The sequence below is a fragment of the Gallus gallus genome, chromosome 8 (assembly GCF_016699485.2).
Source record: "Gallus gallus isolate bGalGal1 chromosome 8, bGalGal1.mat.broiler.GRCg7b, whole genome shotgun sequence".
Classification (NCBI taxonomy): Eukaryota; Metazoa; Chordata; class Aves; order Galliformes; family Phasianidae; genus Gallus; species Gallus gallus.
Window position 1 is genome coordinate 1,586,241 of NC_052539.1, and position 13,991 is coordinate 1,600,231.

The 13,991-nt window shown below is 41.4% G+C and overlaps 1 protein-coding gene across 1 annotated transcript in view; it reads left to right on the forward strand.

Annotated features, from left to right (window-relative positions):
• The window catches only part of KIF14 (kinesin family member 14), a 195,749-nt gene that overhangs the window by 119,931 nt on the left and 61,827 nt on the right, over positions 1 to 13,991 (forward strand). The window contains exon 50 of the mRNA XM_046944591.1: positions 11,578 to 11,758. The gene's annotated coding sequence lies outside the window, so the exon portion shown is untranslated. The remainder of the gene's footprint in view (positions 1 to 11,577; positions 11,759 to 13,991) is intronic.

Genomic DNA, 13,991 nt, shown 5'->3' on the forward strand with positions numbered 1-13,991 from the left:
CTGGGGACCTGACAGAAATAAGATGCTTGAGGTGTCTGTGCCTGTCTGTCCTCATTTTCCTTTTCAGAAACAGAAGGTTTCTTTCCTCCTGTGCTTAGTGCACTCCTCCCAGTGCTGAAAAGTGCACTGTTTGGTTTTGCTCTCTGTACTGAACTCCAGAGCTCAATGTGGCTGTACTCGGAGGGAGGGTGTTTGGGTTAGTGTTTAGGTTTATAGGCTAAAAACTTAATTGCATTTTTCTCCTCACCTATCAAAGTTGGGGATTCTGTGTATTGTACAGCTTTGTGTGTGTTCCTTTTTTGTCAATTATAGTTCAAGTGAAATGGTAATTTCCATTTTCTCCCTCAACTCCCGTCTCAGTACCTGGATTTCAGAAAGACAGCCCAGCAGTGGCTTAGGTGCTGATATTTTATAACTAGCATCTTAGAATTACAGTAAATTGTCGTGTAATTTTAATTTATCCAAAATGTGTTTCAGGCTCTAGATCTCTGCCCAAAGTCTATTGCTACTTAAGAACTATATTTATTAGTATTTCAGACATACGATCTATTCTGTGATTTCCTTCACATGTCTTGTTGATGTTTCTATTTGCATCCATTCTGATAGAGGTTTTAGGATTAGGAGCTGGGGCTGGTTAGTGGCTTTCAAAAATCATCACTGTGGAGAGGGCGATACTTCTGCTGTGTCAGCAAGTCAAGGTGGCTCATCAAGCAGAAAGCATCCTCTGAGCTGGGAGTCAGGAAGGGGAGAAGCAGGAGGGGCTCCTGTTGCCATCTCACTGCTGGGTGTGCAGCACAGGGCCCGGCCTCTGCCCTCTGCCTTCCCCCCAGCTCTGCTCTTTGGCTGCTGGTGGAAGCGCAGGCCCTGGGGTGGCCGCGCCCTGCGGTGCACGTTGCTTACTGAGGGCTAAGCTGCTGGACAGGGTAGGAGCTGGGGATAGATTATTTTCCATTCCTATTCTGCACTCCCAAAGCTGCTCTGTGCATTCCCCCATACCGCTCTGGCACTTTTTTCTATTTTTTTTGGCTGCGTTTTAATATTATTTAAATGCTACTTTTTTCCATCCCCGTCAAGACTTCTGATTTTGAGCCGTGTCTGTGCAGTTTGTCCTGCAGTAACGCCACCACTGCCTGTGTGCTGTGCTTCTGTAGGACTCGGAGCTGTGGGAAAATGTACCACGTTGCGTACCAAAGGGATGGAAGAATATCAGTGTATTGAAACGAAGGAAGATAAAAATCAAATCCAGACTTGCATTTGCCCGCAAATTACAGGAATGTGAACAAGTGTAATTTAATAGAGAGCGGCTTAACTGTGGCTCGGTAATGATGCACCTTATCCTGGGCGATAAACAAAGCAGTTTTACTTCAGACACAGAGGTGATGCCTCACGGAGGGAAAACAGCGTCTCGTGCAAGGTTATGCAGGCGGCCATGGGGCTGCTGAGGTGCCGGCACGTGCCCTCATTGCCGGCGGGGCCGGGGGGCCCGAGCTGCACCACGCAGCACCGCCAGCGGGAAGGCGCCTGAGAACACTCGGGAGCTTCAGCAAAACGCTGTAAAGTTGCATCTTTTTGTACCTGCTGCCTGGGAGGAGCCGAGCCCTCAGGAAGCAGGTAAGTGCGACTGTGGAGGGCTCGGCTCGGCTGCAGCTTCTGTGAGGCCGCCAGGGCGGGGCCGGGCCGGGAGGGAGCGCAGCTGGGCGGGCGCCTGCAGCGCCGCTATTGTTCTCGGCAAGAATTGGAGCACCTGCGTAATTGTTTGAAGTGCTTTAAGTGAAATTAAAGAGTAAGTTACGAATAAATAATAGGAGGAAAGATTTACATTGTGGCCATAAAGGTAATTTTGGATTAACCTTTTAAACTTTCACCTCTTTGTTAGGCCCCGACGAGCAGCCGGGCGGTTCTCAGAGATTTTGGTTTGCGCCTTCCCACACAGCCGGCAAGGCCGAAAATCCCGTTTCTTTCACCTTAGTTTTGTGTGAGGGTTTTTCTTCGTGTTCTTTTTTTTTCTCCTTGTGATCCCTGTTTTGAGATGATAATTTTGTTTTCTCCTTTTCATCTTTATTTTGCTGCAGGAACGTTTGCTTTAAGTCCTGTGCGTTCTTTTCTCTTAGTTTCCAGGAGGTGTTCTGCTTTCTGTCTTTGAGCTTGTGCACTGTATCCCTTCTCGAATGGTGTGTGCGTACATAACCTGATTTACTTTGTAGGCACACAGACGTATTGGTCAGGCTGCACTCGGCATGTTTTTGGCACTAATGCAAGGAAATATGTAGGGAAGGCCATACATCTGTATAAAAAGTAGAATGCAATGCAATCCTTTGCCATCACGGAAACCAAAGGTGACTTGGTCTTACAGAGGTGCTAAGTGTTACTGCCTGCACTGGCTCCAGTCCCCCATGGGCAGTGTTTCTGCCCCAGCACCGTGCACAGGGCTCAGGTCAGAAAGCAGGCACATACCTTGGCTGCTCCAGCTGTGCGTGCTCCATCGCAGTCATCTATACTGTGATCTGACCATTTCTTCCTGGAGCTATGCTGAGGACATTGGTTTTTCCTGAAACACTGTATTGTATACACAGGGTCTTGGTCATGCTGGGTGCTGTAACTGTAACAAAGGGCCTGGGTAAATGCCACAATATTTAGGTGAAGTACCAAACGAATTCTTGTAGCACAGGAAGCTGGCTTTGCTAATTTGCTCACCAAAGCATCTTTTTCTTGTGTGTGTACAAGAATGTCTTAGGTGGTAGACTGTGAAACAGCTTCTTGGGAATATTGACATGAGTGGACAGCTGCAGTCTTCTGTCCCTGCTGAGCACCATTATTTCTGAGAAATTAAAAAAAAATAGCCCAAACTCATACGATGTAAATAAGTTCAAAAAACACAAAACTTATTTTGAGAGCTTTCTGGCTGTTGCTGTGTTTTGGAGTAATACATTGTCCAAGACATGGCACTGCTATGATGTATTAAACTAATATATCATAAGAGTGCCATAGCTTTGATGATGTATTAATGTAATATATCGTTAAGGTGCCATTGCTCTTTTGATGCATTACTCAAAACATTACAAACTGTTTGGGTTAGTGTGCAAGCATCTGTGTGCATGAGGTAGAAGACAGCAAGTATTTCCATATTTGAAAGTACAGTGAAATTAAAAAAAAAACCAAACTTTGGATGTGCAAGAGCAGTCTAGGAATATTAGAAAACTGGGAGCCTCTGGAGAGAGGACTGAGCTAGGTGGGACCAAAACTGAGGTGGGAGCTGTGTGCTTGACAGATCTCTACCTGAAAGATGTATAGAAGATTTGCTGAGGGAAAGAGAAATTGCCTTTATTAGGACCAATAACAAGTTTTCATTTCCTTTTGAGGAGTAACGTGATACATTCTGTAATGCAGGAACAAGTTCAGCGTTTCCCAAAATGTGCTGACATGATTCTTCTCAGGGTACTTTTTGCACCTTATCCTATACCTTGTACTTTGCTAACATATTTTCTGGAAAAATGAGGCTGGATAGATTTTATGTAGGCATAAAAACTCTTTTGCCTTGACTTTTATTTGCTAACATTTGTTGTGTATGTCAGCCACTTTTGTTTTCAGAAAGGAGTGTAAGATGTGTGGTTAGCACTGAGCATCTTTCAAAACTTGTTTTTACCACATTTCCTGACATGTCTACTTTTGGACAAGCTTTGGGAAAGCATTCTGAACCAAACTGAAAAACCCCTCACCCTAATCTGGATATTGAATTTGATCAAAAGATATTACAATGTGCATTAAATGCCGTTGACGATGACGACAAATACTGATCCCACATATTGCTTTCTAACAAAATGTCTGTATGTCTTAAGTGTGCATTTGTCCTTCCCAGCTTTCTTGCCTTCTGTAAATGCAGTATAATTTAGTGGATGTTTCATGTGTTATTGACTGGACGTGTGTCCTTGACTGGACAGCCTAGGTTGTGTTGAAAATGTAGGTCATAAATGCACTAGTTTTGCAAAGATAAATTTGAATATTGCTGTTTAGTGTTATCTCAGTTTTGCCACTTGTAGATCAAGGTTTGCCCAAGTGTTGATTTTTTTTTTCCTTTACTGCATTTAGAAATGCAAGGTTGCAGAGACAAATGTAAAATCCTGTACTTTGAACACACTAAGAAGTGCTTCCAAGAGCATTTCTGGGTACTGAAAAACAACTTCTTCAGTGTAAACTGCTCTTTTGCTCTCTATGTTGAGAGGCATATAAAAAGCTGCATTTCTCAAGTTGCATCCTGAGTTATTAGCCAGGGCAATGTGCAAGTTCTCCCAGTTTTTTACATCCTGCTATAGTGACCACTAGATGGCATTGATATTGTTAAGATAAGTGGGGAAGAGATGGATGGTGCTAAAAACCTCCTTACTTCAAAGGCCCCCAACTTCCTTCCTGCCATTCAGAAAGCCCAACCAGACAAGAAGATCCTCAAGCACCCCGAGTTAAGGCTGTATCTTAATTTTGAAGAGTTGCTCACTGACAGCACGGTGACTACAGAGATGATGACCCAGTTCATGTACTCATGTGTGGGAGATTCCTGTTCCCAAATGATTTTCAGTTGACTGAGTGCAGGCAAACAGCTCAGATTGCAGCTGCAGCAACCTCAGACATAGCCCAAGGAAGGCAGTGGTGTTTGAATATGCTGGCTTCTGCACTCTAACATCATCCTTAGCAGGGTACTTTTGTCTTTTTGTGTGTGTGTCCTGATAACAATCTCCATAATACGTGCATTGCTCTGAAAGTAATGCCTCCTCTTTTTTTTTCCTATGAAGACTACAGCAGAGAAAAAGAACACAGTAATGCTATTTGATAGAGCAATTTCTCAGCTACAAAACAGTTTTTCAATGTAGTCACCACCATTAGCGTGCATTTTTGCTGGTAATGAGCAAGAGCTTGCATACCACACTTACACAATCGCCATCCATAACACAGTTTGTCTTCCATGTCGCTTTTGCCACTTCTCTCACACACCACACACTGCCTTACTGTGCTACCATCCGCTCCTTGGCCTCCATCAGCATTCAGCAAGCATCAATGAATGTCAATGGGTGCAGTTTTCTCTTCATGGAAGAATTCAGTGATGCACCTTTGCTTCATATGAGCTTTGATGTGAGACTGCCCATCTGCTGCCATCTGTCATGTGGCACCAAAAAGTAACAGTAATATTGGTGGGAAGGTTCAACCTCTACTGTCATACCACCAACATCTACCTCTGATGTTGCAGCCCAACATAATATAATAGGAGGCATTACTGTCAGAGCAGCCCTCATTGCTGTGCTTAACTTAGGATCAGGTTACTCCTCTTGTATAGAATTACCAGCAAATATGAAGTTACTTGGTGTTCTTTGAGCATCTTGTGATAAGAAGTATTATAGTTGGTGTTACTAACCAGGGATGTTAAAATAAATCTATCTATGTAGATTTGCATCTTCTTCAAGCCAACAGAACAGCATTTTGCAGCGGGAGAACTGAGACTGGAAAGTCACAGTGCTGCCTTTTGGTAGTGCTGGTATAGCCTTAGCTTCTGTACAGCGTTAGTCCTATTTGTTAAAAATCTGGTTGTACAAAAGGATGAGGAAAGTGATGTTTAAAGTAGACTTTTATTTGTTTTTCTTCCTTTGCTCTCTTGAGTTTTTTGAAATTGGAGTGCCACTGGTGTGTTCCAGCCTCAGAAACGGGAAGGTGCTCTGACTGGTGCTTGAGACTCACACCCACCTTGCTTATGCAGAAACAAATTAAATTTAGGTTTCTTAGTAGCAGAAAAGCAGACTTGTTTGTATTTGGTTGGGAAGCAATAGGTATTCTCTGCTAATAATTTTGGGGAAGTATTTCTTCAGGTTTGCCACACTTCTGCTGATACTGGAGTGTCAAGAGAGAAAAACAACGGTCAGTTTCTTCTTCCAGTGATTTCTTCAGTTGCTATGGCTTCTGTCCCATTGGCTTTGCTGGCAACTCAGGCAGTGTGGCAAGTGGTAGCTGTGATAGGTCACAGGCAATTTGACAGTTTGGCATAGTTTGTGACAAGAAGCAGTTCCTAGACGTAGCAGATGTTGCCTTGCTGGTCTCTGATCACTGCATACGTTTGGGAGAGTCTACGGCTGTGTGTGTCACAGCTTGATGTAGACTAATATCAAGTGACAGACAGCCTCTGGGACCCAGCCTGCAGCCTACATGATGTGGGAACATCTCGGTGCCTGCCTGAGGCTTAGTAAGGGTTTGCTTCCACAATCCTATTTCTTTTGGGATGACTGTGTGAAGAAGGATAGCAAAAGCCATTTGTGTTTGGTGATACAGCAAAAGTAGATCAGAATTTACATATAATAAGTAATGAATTGTTTAGAAAGAAATGCCTGACTTCCTCCAGCATAGTAGTGTATTTCACAGAAATACCTTTAGTCTTCAGGAAATCATTTGTTATGTGCTATTAGAGGTAATTATTTTAATGATTGTTTGGTAATGTGACACTGACTTGGAGAACACAGGTAAATGAACTCTCAGAAAACTCTTTTGTGATTATCTGCTTTTTTTTCCTGTTGTTTTGTTTCCTGATTCAAGTTGAGGAGGTGGCGTAGGGATGAACGGACTAGAGCCTGAGAAATCAAGAGGCAAAGTAGCTAATGAATCATTTTGTGCAGGTTGTAGTAGAGAGAGTCAAGAACACTGTTGTGTCGTTATATAATTTTATTCAGCATTAAACTTTTTCAAATTTATTTTGTGCTAATAGCTAGATATTTGGCCAGGTCAGGGCTTTGTCATGCTGTTGATAAAAATCCAGCTTCCTGCACAGTGGATAAAATTTGACTTCTTTTTAACAATCATGCAGATATCATGATTGATATCAGTGATAGTACCTCCCAGTTGTAGACATGCATACCGTGAGTCAACCTTTCTGTCCCGAAAGCAAAATCATTATCTGCTAAGGTAAGCTGATAGAAAGCCACATAGAGATGACTTGAAATTGAATGCTCCTTTTTCACTCTTGATGAACTGTGGTGCATCAGCCAGAGCTGCAGTGTGAGCGTGCTGTTCTGAGTGTTTGAAATGCAGTCTTGGAAGAAAAAAAAAGTATTTTGGAGCTGTAAAAGCTATGCTCTATTGTTTTGTACTTTACTAAACTACATAGCATCAGTCATATGTTCGCTCTGTACTGCTATGTCCAGAGGTGTGTTACCTCTGAAATAGAGCGTCTTCTCTGAGGAACCCCTGAAGGTGGAGTGCATGTGATTCCCTCCTTGGGGATCCTGTAGTTTTGCCTGTCACCCACAGCTCAGTTCCTAAGAAAGCCCTCAGTAGTGTCAAAGAAGAAAGGAGACTCTTCCTTACTTGTAGCTTGAACTAGGTAGTTGAACTATGAAGTCCAGAGCAAAATTTATTAGTGATGTTTTTCCATATTAGTTTGCTTTCTCCAAGGAAAGTCAGAAGTTGTATTCCAGCACCCTGTCTTTTCTCCTACAGCTGGGGTTACTATGTTGTGACCACATCTGCTTTAACACTGTAAAACAATATGAGGCTTTAGATATTTTACTACAGATATTTTACTCTGCTTTCACATGCTAAAAGTTTCCAGTGAGCCACCTGAGTTGTTTGTTGTGTGGTGACTTCCTTCCACCCACTGCTGTTGGCAGCAGCTCGCTGTGCCAGCCAGTGCTGGACGTGGCAGCTCAGTGGTGGCCAGAGGGGATGCATCAGGGCAGGGAGGTGGGCAACAGAACAGAGACCGGTGATTTCTGGGCCCATCTGCTTGGAGATATGCCTTTAGTACAGAAATACCTGAGACTTGTCCGTTGGCTATAACTGATTCTGAGTTCTAGTACTTGTCACGCTCCTGTGTTTTACATCAGGACTATGATCTTATCTACCTTGGTGAATGTCTGTAAGGTGTTTCCATTTCAAGCATGAAAAAAAACCGCCCAAATGTTGGTGTCGAGGACCAAGTTAGGCCTGAGCTGGGATTGAGAATTTGTGGTGCACTTGTGAGGGCAGATAAGTAAGCAATGAATGGTATGAAGGTTAGAGGAAGGACAAGAACGGATCTCTGATAACTTACAAGGGGCTATTGAATCTTGTCTTTGGGAAGAAATATGTAACTGGTAGTTTTTCAGTAGTTTTGTCTGGCTTTCCTGCAAGCAAGATTGCAGAGGATTTGGAGAAGAGAATCACAAAAAACACTGCAACTCTTAATACTCTCACCATAGTATGATGTGGGGTTTCAGCATCTTTTCAGCGCCAATTTATTGATATCGCTGCTGGTTGTGCATACCATTTACATCAGTATTGTTATAACTGCTGGTGGCAGCATGTAGTCTCCTTGAAAATATCTGTGGTTGTTGTGTATGTTACTAGAAACTGCCATGTATCCCTCTTTAAAAAGAGAGGCTGGTCTTGGAAATCAAAATGGCTAATTTTTTTCTCTATTAGCTTCACAAGGAGTTTCTTATAGCTCAAACCACTGACCCAATGAGCCAAGTACCTCCATCAAATGTTTTGTTTAATGATGTCTTTGATTACAGTTCAGTGACCCAATAGACAGAGTGTCTGTGTGGTGGGCTAAGTGCCTTTGGAAACTCGGCAGTAAAACGCCCTGCGTGTCACATGCTGTGAAAATGTTCTCCCCTGATGGAAGTGTGCTTTTTTTTTGTAACTTTGAAGAAATTAAGCAGTAGGCAAAACAAATCAGGAGAACAACTGGCTGTAAACCTACATGTAATAATCAAAGGTCACTGTGCTCCAGAGAGATGTCTTACAATGTGAATGAAATAAAAAATTAATGTATTTCGGTCTAAACATTGATTCACCTGTGAGAGCGCATTTCTCTGGGACCCGTCGTGTTCTCTCTGCATATCCCATAGTTTGCTGTCTTGTCTTGCTAGCCATTTTCCTTGTCCCATTTTCACTCTTGTCCCTTCTCTTCCTGTGGTCTGTGTCACAGCTGTAGTAGGATAACCTGGTGATTCCTGGGTGAAAACTGATTTGTAGGCTGCGTTATCTTCTGCAGGAGCTTTGAGAGCAGTGAGGACATCTTCAGAAGCACATAGGCTTAGGGCTCTTACTGGGCTGAATTTTTTTGTGCTGGTGGTTTTTTTTTTTAATAGTAGTAATGGCATTTAAATAAACTAAGTGAAAAGTAACCTGCCTTTCAGTTTTCATATGATATTAGCAAACTGTTACTAATTTAAAATGATTTATAAAGTTTCTAACAAAATTAGAGCAGAGCTATCACACTACAGTGCGTAACTGAGTATTTCAGAGTATCACCGTGCGTATCTCTGTGCTTATAGGCACATACAGGCAAATACAGAACGAGACCCATTCCTAAACTAGCTGTGAAGTTTTAGGCTTGGAGACTCCTGTTTTCTGCAGTGCAGTTTTCCCCCACTCTTATTTAGTTATTTTTTAATGATTCCCTGTGATTGTTTTCCCTTCTAGCTCTTGCAGAAAAGCACTCTTGAATTGATGATCTTGTGGTGTTTACATTCTGCGATGTGTTAGAATGACCAGAAACCAAATAAACTATGTTATGTGAATGAGCTATGCAAATAAACTCTTAGGATAAAGTGAATTGACTGCCCTCAATCATTTTCAGCTTCTCTTTTCTCTATAATTAGAATGAATTACTTTGTTTACATTTCTGCTGTGGCTTTGTGTGGTTTCTTGTAAAACCTCATCTCCTAGCTGTTCCATTCTCATTTAGCTGTGCAGTGAGTTTTACCAGCTTGTAACAGCTCTATCAGTAAAGGGAGGAATACTTCCTTCAGCAATGTCTCAGTTATGGATATCGCAGACGTGCCTTTTGAGTTCTGCTTGTGAACCAGCTAGACTGGGATGCAGAGACTGGTAGTTTCTGAGTTGTGCGGTGCCTACATGAATGAGGTGTGACAAAGATCTAAAGCTGAAGACTTTCTGGGGAAGTTAAGATCCTTAAGATCCGTTTTGCAATACAAACTGAGTTACTTGGAAAAGACCCCACTCATCTTATACACGTACAAGATGTGTATTTGGCTTCATGTCAGAAATAGGAATTAATAGAATTGGAAAAAAAAAAACTTTTGAAGACTGTTACAGCTGCAATTGTTGTATTTTGTCTTGGGTGGAGAATTTCAAAGGTTTATTTCATGAAAATAAACTCTTAAGGGCAGGAACTGTTACTCATCCGTGTTTGGGAAGCACCACCAACACGATTTGGATAACAATAGTACTACAGAAAGCTGAAAGAACAATTCAAGAGTGGAAATAATGAGCTAAGGGAGGAACACGTAACTGAGTGTGGCGATGGCTGCACGTTGACTGAGAGAGGCTAAGGCTGCTGGAAAAAACATGTTGAAGTTTCTACTTACAGGTGATTGAAATTATATCAAATAACTTGAAGACAAATTCTCTGAAATGGAGGAAAAAAAAAAAAAAAAAAAAGGAATTTGTCCTCATTTGTGTGTTCTCCCAGGAAATTTCCTTCATTCTTCAGCTCTTTTTCCTTCCTTGGGAAGGGGGAGCCTGTCAGTAGAACACCATCCCATTTGTAGATCCCAAGAGATGGGCACAAAAGCTACCTTCTGCCTGGTAAATCCAATCTCTCAAGGTCTGCTTCCTCCACTTGCCCCTCTGGAGTGGCTGAGTGCTCTTGAGATGGTCATTGACCTCTGGAATGGATGCACCTGTAACAGTTGACATCCTAATGGTATTTATAAACTAGTTCTTTTGTTTTAAATCTTACTGTGACAAATAATCAGGTTTTTGGAATAGCGTAACAAGTATGTCAGACTTGTCTGTGCTTTACAGATGGTACATCCTGGGAATTTTCCAGGATTTCAGAGGAGTTTGTGACTGCTGAGAGTTTTAGGGATTCCAGCGTTGGCTGCTCTGGGTCCCAGTAGGCATCTCTCATACAAACTCTGCTACAGACCTGAACCTCGTGTACCTCAGGACTAGCAGAACTATGGGAGTAGTACACATTTAAAATATATATTTTTTATTTTTAAAGAAAAAGTTGGATTGAGAGTTTTTTCTCTTTTATCTCTATTCTAAATTATGTGAAGTATGTGTGTGTATTTGTTTATTCTAAAATAGTTCCTTAAGCTATAAACAAATTATCATTTTTTTTTTCTTGGTGAAATTAGTTTGTGTTGTATTAATTATGGCTTTCATGAGAAGACATTAAAAAAACCCAGCAGAACAACTACAAAGTAGCTACCAGGAAGAAAGCAGGGTTTTTCTAGTGTCCTTGGCCTCAATTTTATCAACCTGAAGTGATCACTTCCTCTCTGGAGCTTTTTTCATGTTTTGTGTATATTATTTCTGTGTGTTGTTCACATGAAATTGACCTCCAAACAGAGCTAAAATGTAAATACAAGAGAGGTGAGAGATAAGCTGGGTAAAACTATGGCATTGGTACAGTGAACTTTTAATGAATCAATTAGTCTAAATATTAGAAAATATGCTAGTAAAATACTGCTGTTTTCTTCATGACTCTCATGTCAGATAGCTGGACAATGGTTCTATATCAGATAGGGGGGATATAGTGCTAGAGCAGCAGATGATCTCACAAAATCTTCCTTCTGCTTCTGTTCACAGGCTGACCACCTGTGACACCAGTGTGCTGTATCCCCACATCAGCAGTGCTCAGGCTGTGCCGCTTCTGCCTCCAGCAGCCTCTGTTGCGTGCTTGTGCTTGTTGCTCCTTCTTGATCGAGGCAGTGCTGAGATAATGGTTGATGCTGTTCAACCAGACTTCCTGAGGGCTCTGGCGCACCAGGTGAGATATCAGCTAGCTTTTTCTGACAAGGAAAAGTGTCTTAACTCTGTCACCCTGAAAAGTACAGTGCTTTTTGGTTAGTTTTATCTTTTTTCCTTGCAGGATGCTCAAAGGGTAAGGCTATGTCAAAGTTGGATATATAAACAAAGAGAAAAAAGGAAAACTTTGTTCCCTTTAGTCTTCTTGGCAAAGGCTGTTTCTTGGTTATGTTGAATATTACTATGTGTGTTGTTGGAACAAAAGAAAAAACCAACAAAAAACTGTCTTAAAATAATTTCATTCTAGCACTGATGCTGCTTCTCTGTTTAGATTCCACTATGAATATTTTAGTGTTGTTGTTAAACTAAAATTCTTGTATGTTTCCTATTTTCCTTCTGAAAACAATGTTTGGTGAGGACTTTTGTTGATGTTTTAGCTGGTCGTTGTAAGCTAAGACATAGCACGCTGACTGGTGACCTTGTCTTGCTTTTGGCTGGGCTTTCTTTAGCCTGGTGTGGCCAGGTTTCAGCAGTTGTTTTCCTGTTTTGACATTTATAGTCACTCTGCTTCTAAACATGCAGATGCTTACTGCTGAGTCCTTGACACTCCTGTTTTTATTCCCTCCATCCTCCAACCCTCAAACATATAGATGAGTCTTCTGAAAATATGAACGCATTGGGTCAAGTTGACTTGTGAGTTCTGTTTGTGGTACAAAGAAAAAGAAAATTAAACAGGGAAATTTCAGACATACAAGAAAAATGTGGAAAGGCAGTGTGAACTCATGTGAAGAGTAAGGGCGTCGTCACTGGAAGAATCAGGTGGGTTTTAACTAATATAGATGAGCAGAAAAGAGACACTAATACAGAGAAACAGAAGTCGTAAGACGTGCCCAGCTCCTGCCCCTCAGCTCCAGTTCTGTTTCCAAAGACATGCAAGACCTGGGGGGGAGGCCTGTAGCTGCAAACCCAAGTCTGTGCAAACCCAAGTCTGTGGACAGGTCTTATTAGGAAGTGTAAGAATTTGTTGTAGAGCATTTCAGTGAATTTGCTAGGAAAAAAGAAAAAAATGTGAACTTTGGGAAGGAGCTATAGTGTTTTGTTTTAAATTAAAATAAACTCCAGTGATAAGCTTCATTTGTCACAGCAGGAGTTGAATATATTGGTTAAACATATTTAACTAATTTTTCCATGTCATTTTTTATCTGAAACCTATAAAACTGTAAAAATGACATTTATTAAATGAAAACTAAACAGTATCACTTACTGTGGCAGGTCTGTAAAATACATAAATGATAATTTATTCAGGACTTGTTAATACTTCAAAGTGATGATAATAATCCACCATAGTTTATTTTTTCCTTTACATTAAAAGTGAATCACGGGGAAATATTTATGAAACATAAATATCATCTTGTCTATTCTACATTTGTGCTTACTATTTATTGTATTTTCTTCTGGAGCACCCCTACTCCCAGTTATCTCTTTTGCTTTCTACTATACTTTATGGACTGATTATAATAGGCATCCACAATACCCCATATATCTTATTGTGGAATTCAAACTCAGGCAGCGTTCTAGACCTCCTTCTTACATAAAGCTGTGATGTGCTTCTGTGCTGTAGGAAGCACTTTGTTGAACTTCCCCTCTTTCATACTTGCAGGTCTAGATCAAGTGGTGAAGGGCACCCCAGCTATAATGATGTAGCACATATTATAAATACTGTTGTATTGTTTAGAAGAGCATGCCTCTTTCTTGTATTATTCTGCACCAACGTGCTTCTGCTTACATGAGTGGAAAGACAGCACTGCAAAACAGGGCTGTAGCTGTCCCTGTGGGGAGCAATGCCTCACAAATTGTCCTGTACAGCAACCAGAGAACTGGATTTTTGAGTGTGTTTGAGGAATTCCCAAAAGTGGTGTGTGGCACGTGTGCATATCTGTAGGCATGCCAGTAGCTACTGAATGGCCTTCAGCAGGTTCTGTTGTACATACAGTGACTTGTTCAGGGTCCTTCTTGCAAACATACTTTATTCCCTTTGATACAGTCTCTGTTTTACTGTACAACTGATAGTTGGCAGTGGTAGTATCCAGCAAACATTCAGTAATATCAGTCATAGTGTGATTGACACAAATGCCTTCAGGAAGGCTCCTGTTCTGTCAAGTTTTTGGTTGAGGATATTGCATTTGATGTTACACCATGGAACACACAGCTTTGTGTAGCTGCAGCAGCATATGCGATGAACAACTGGTTTTACT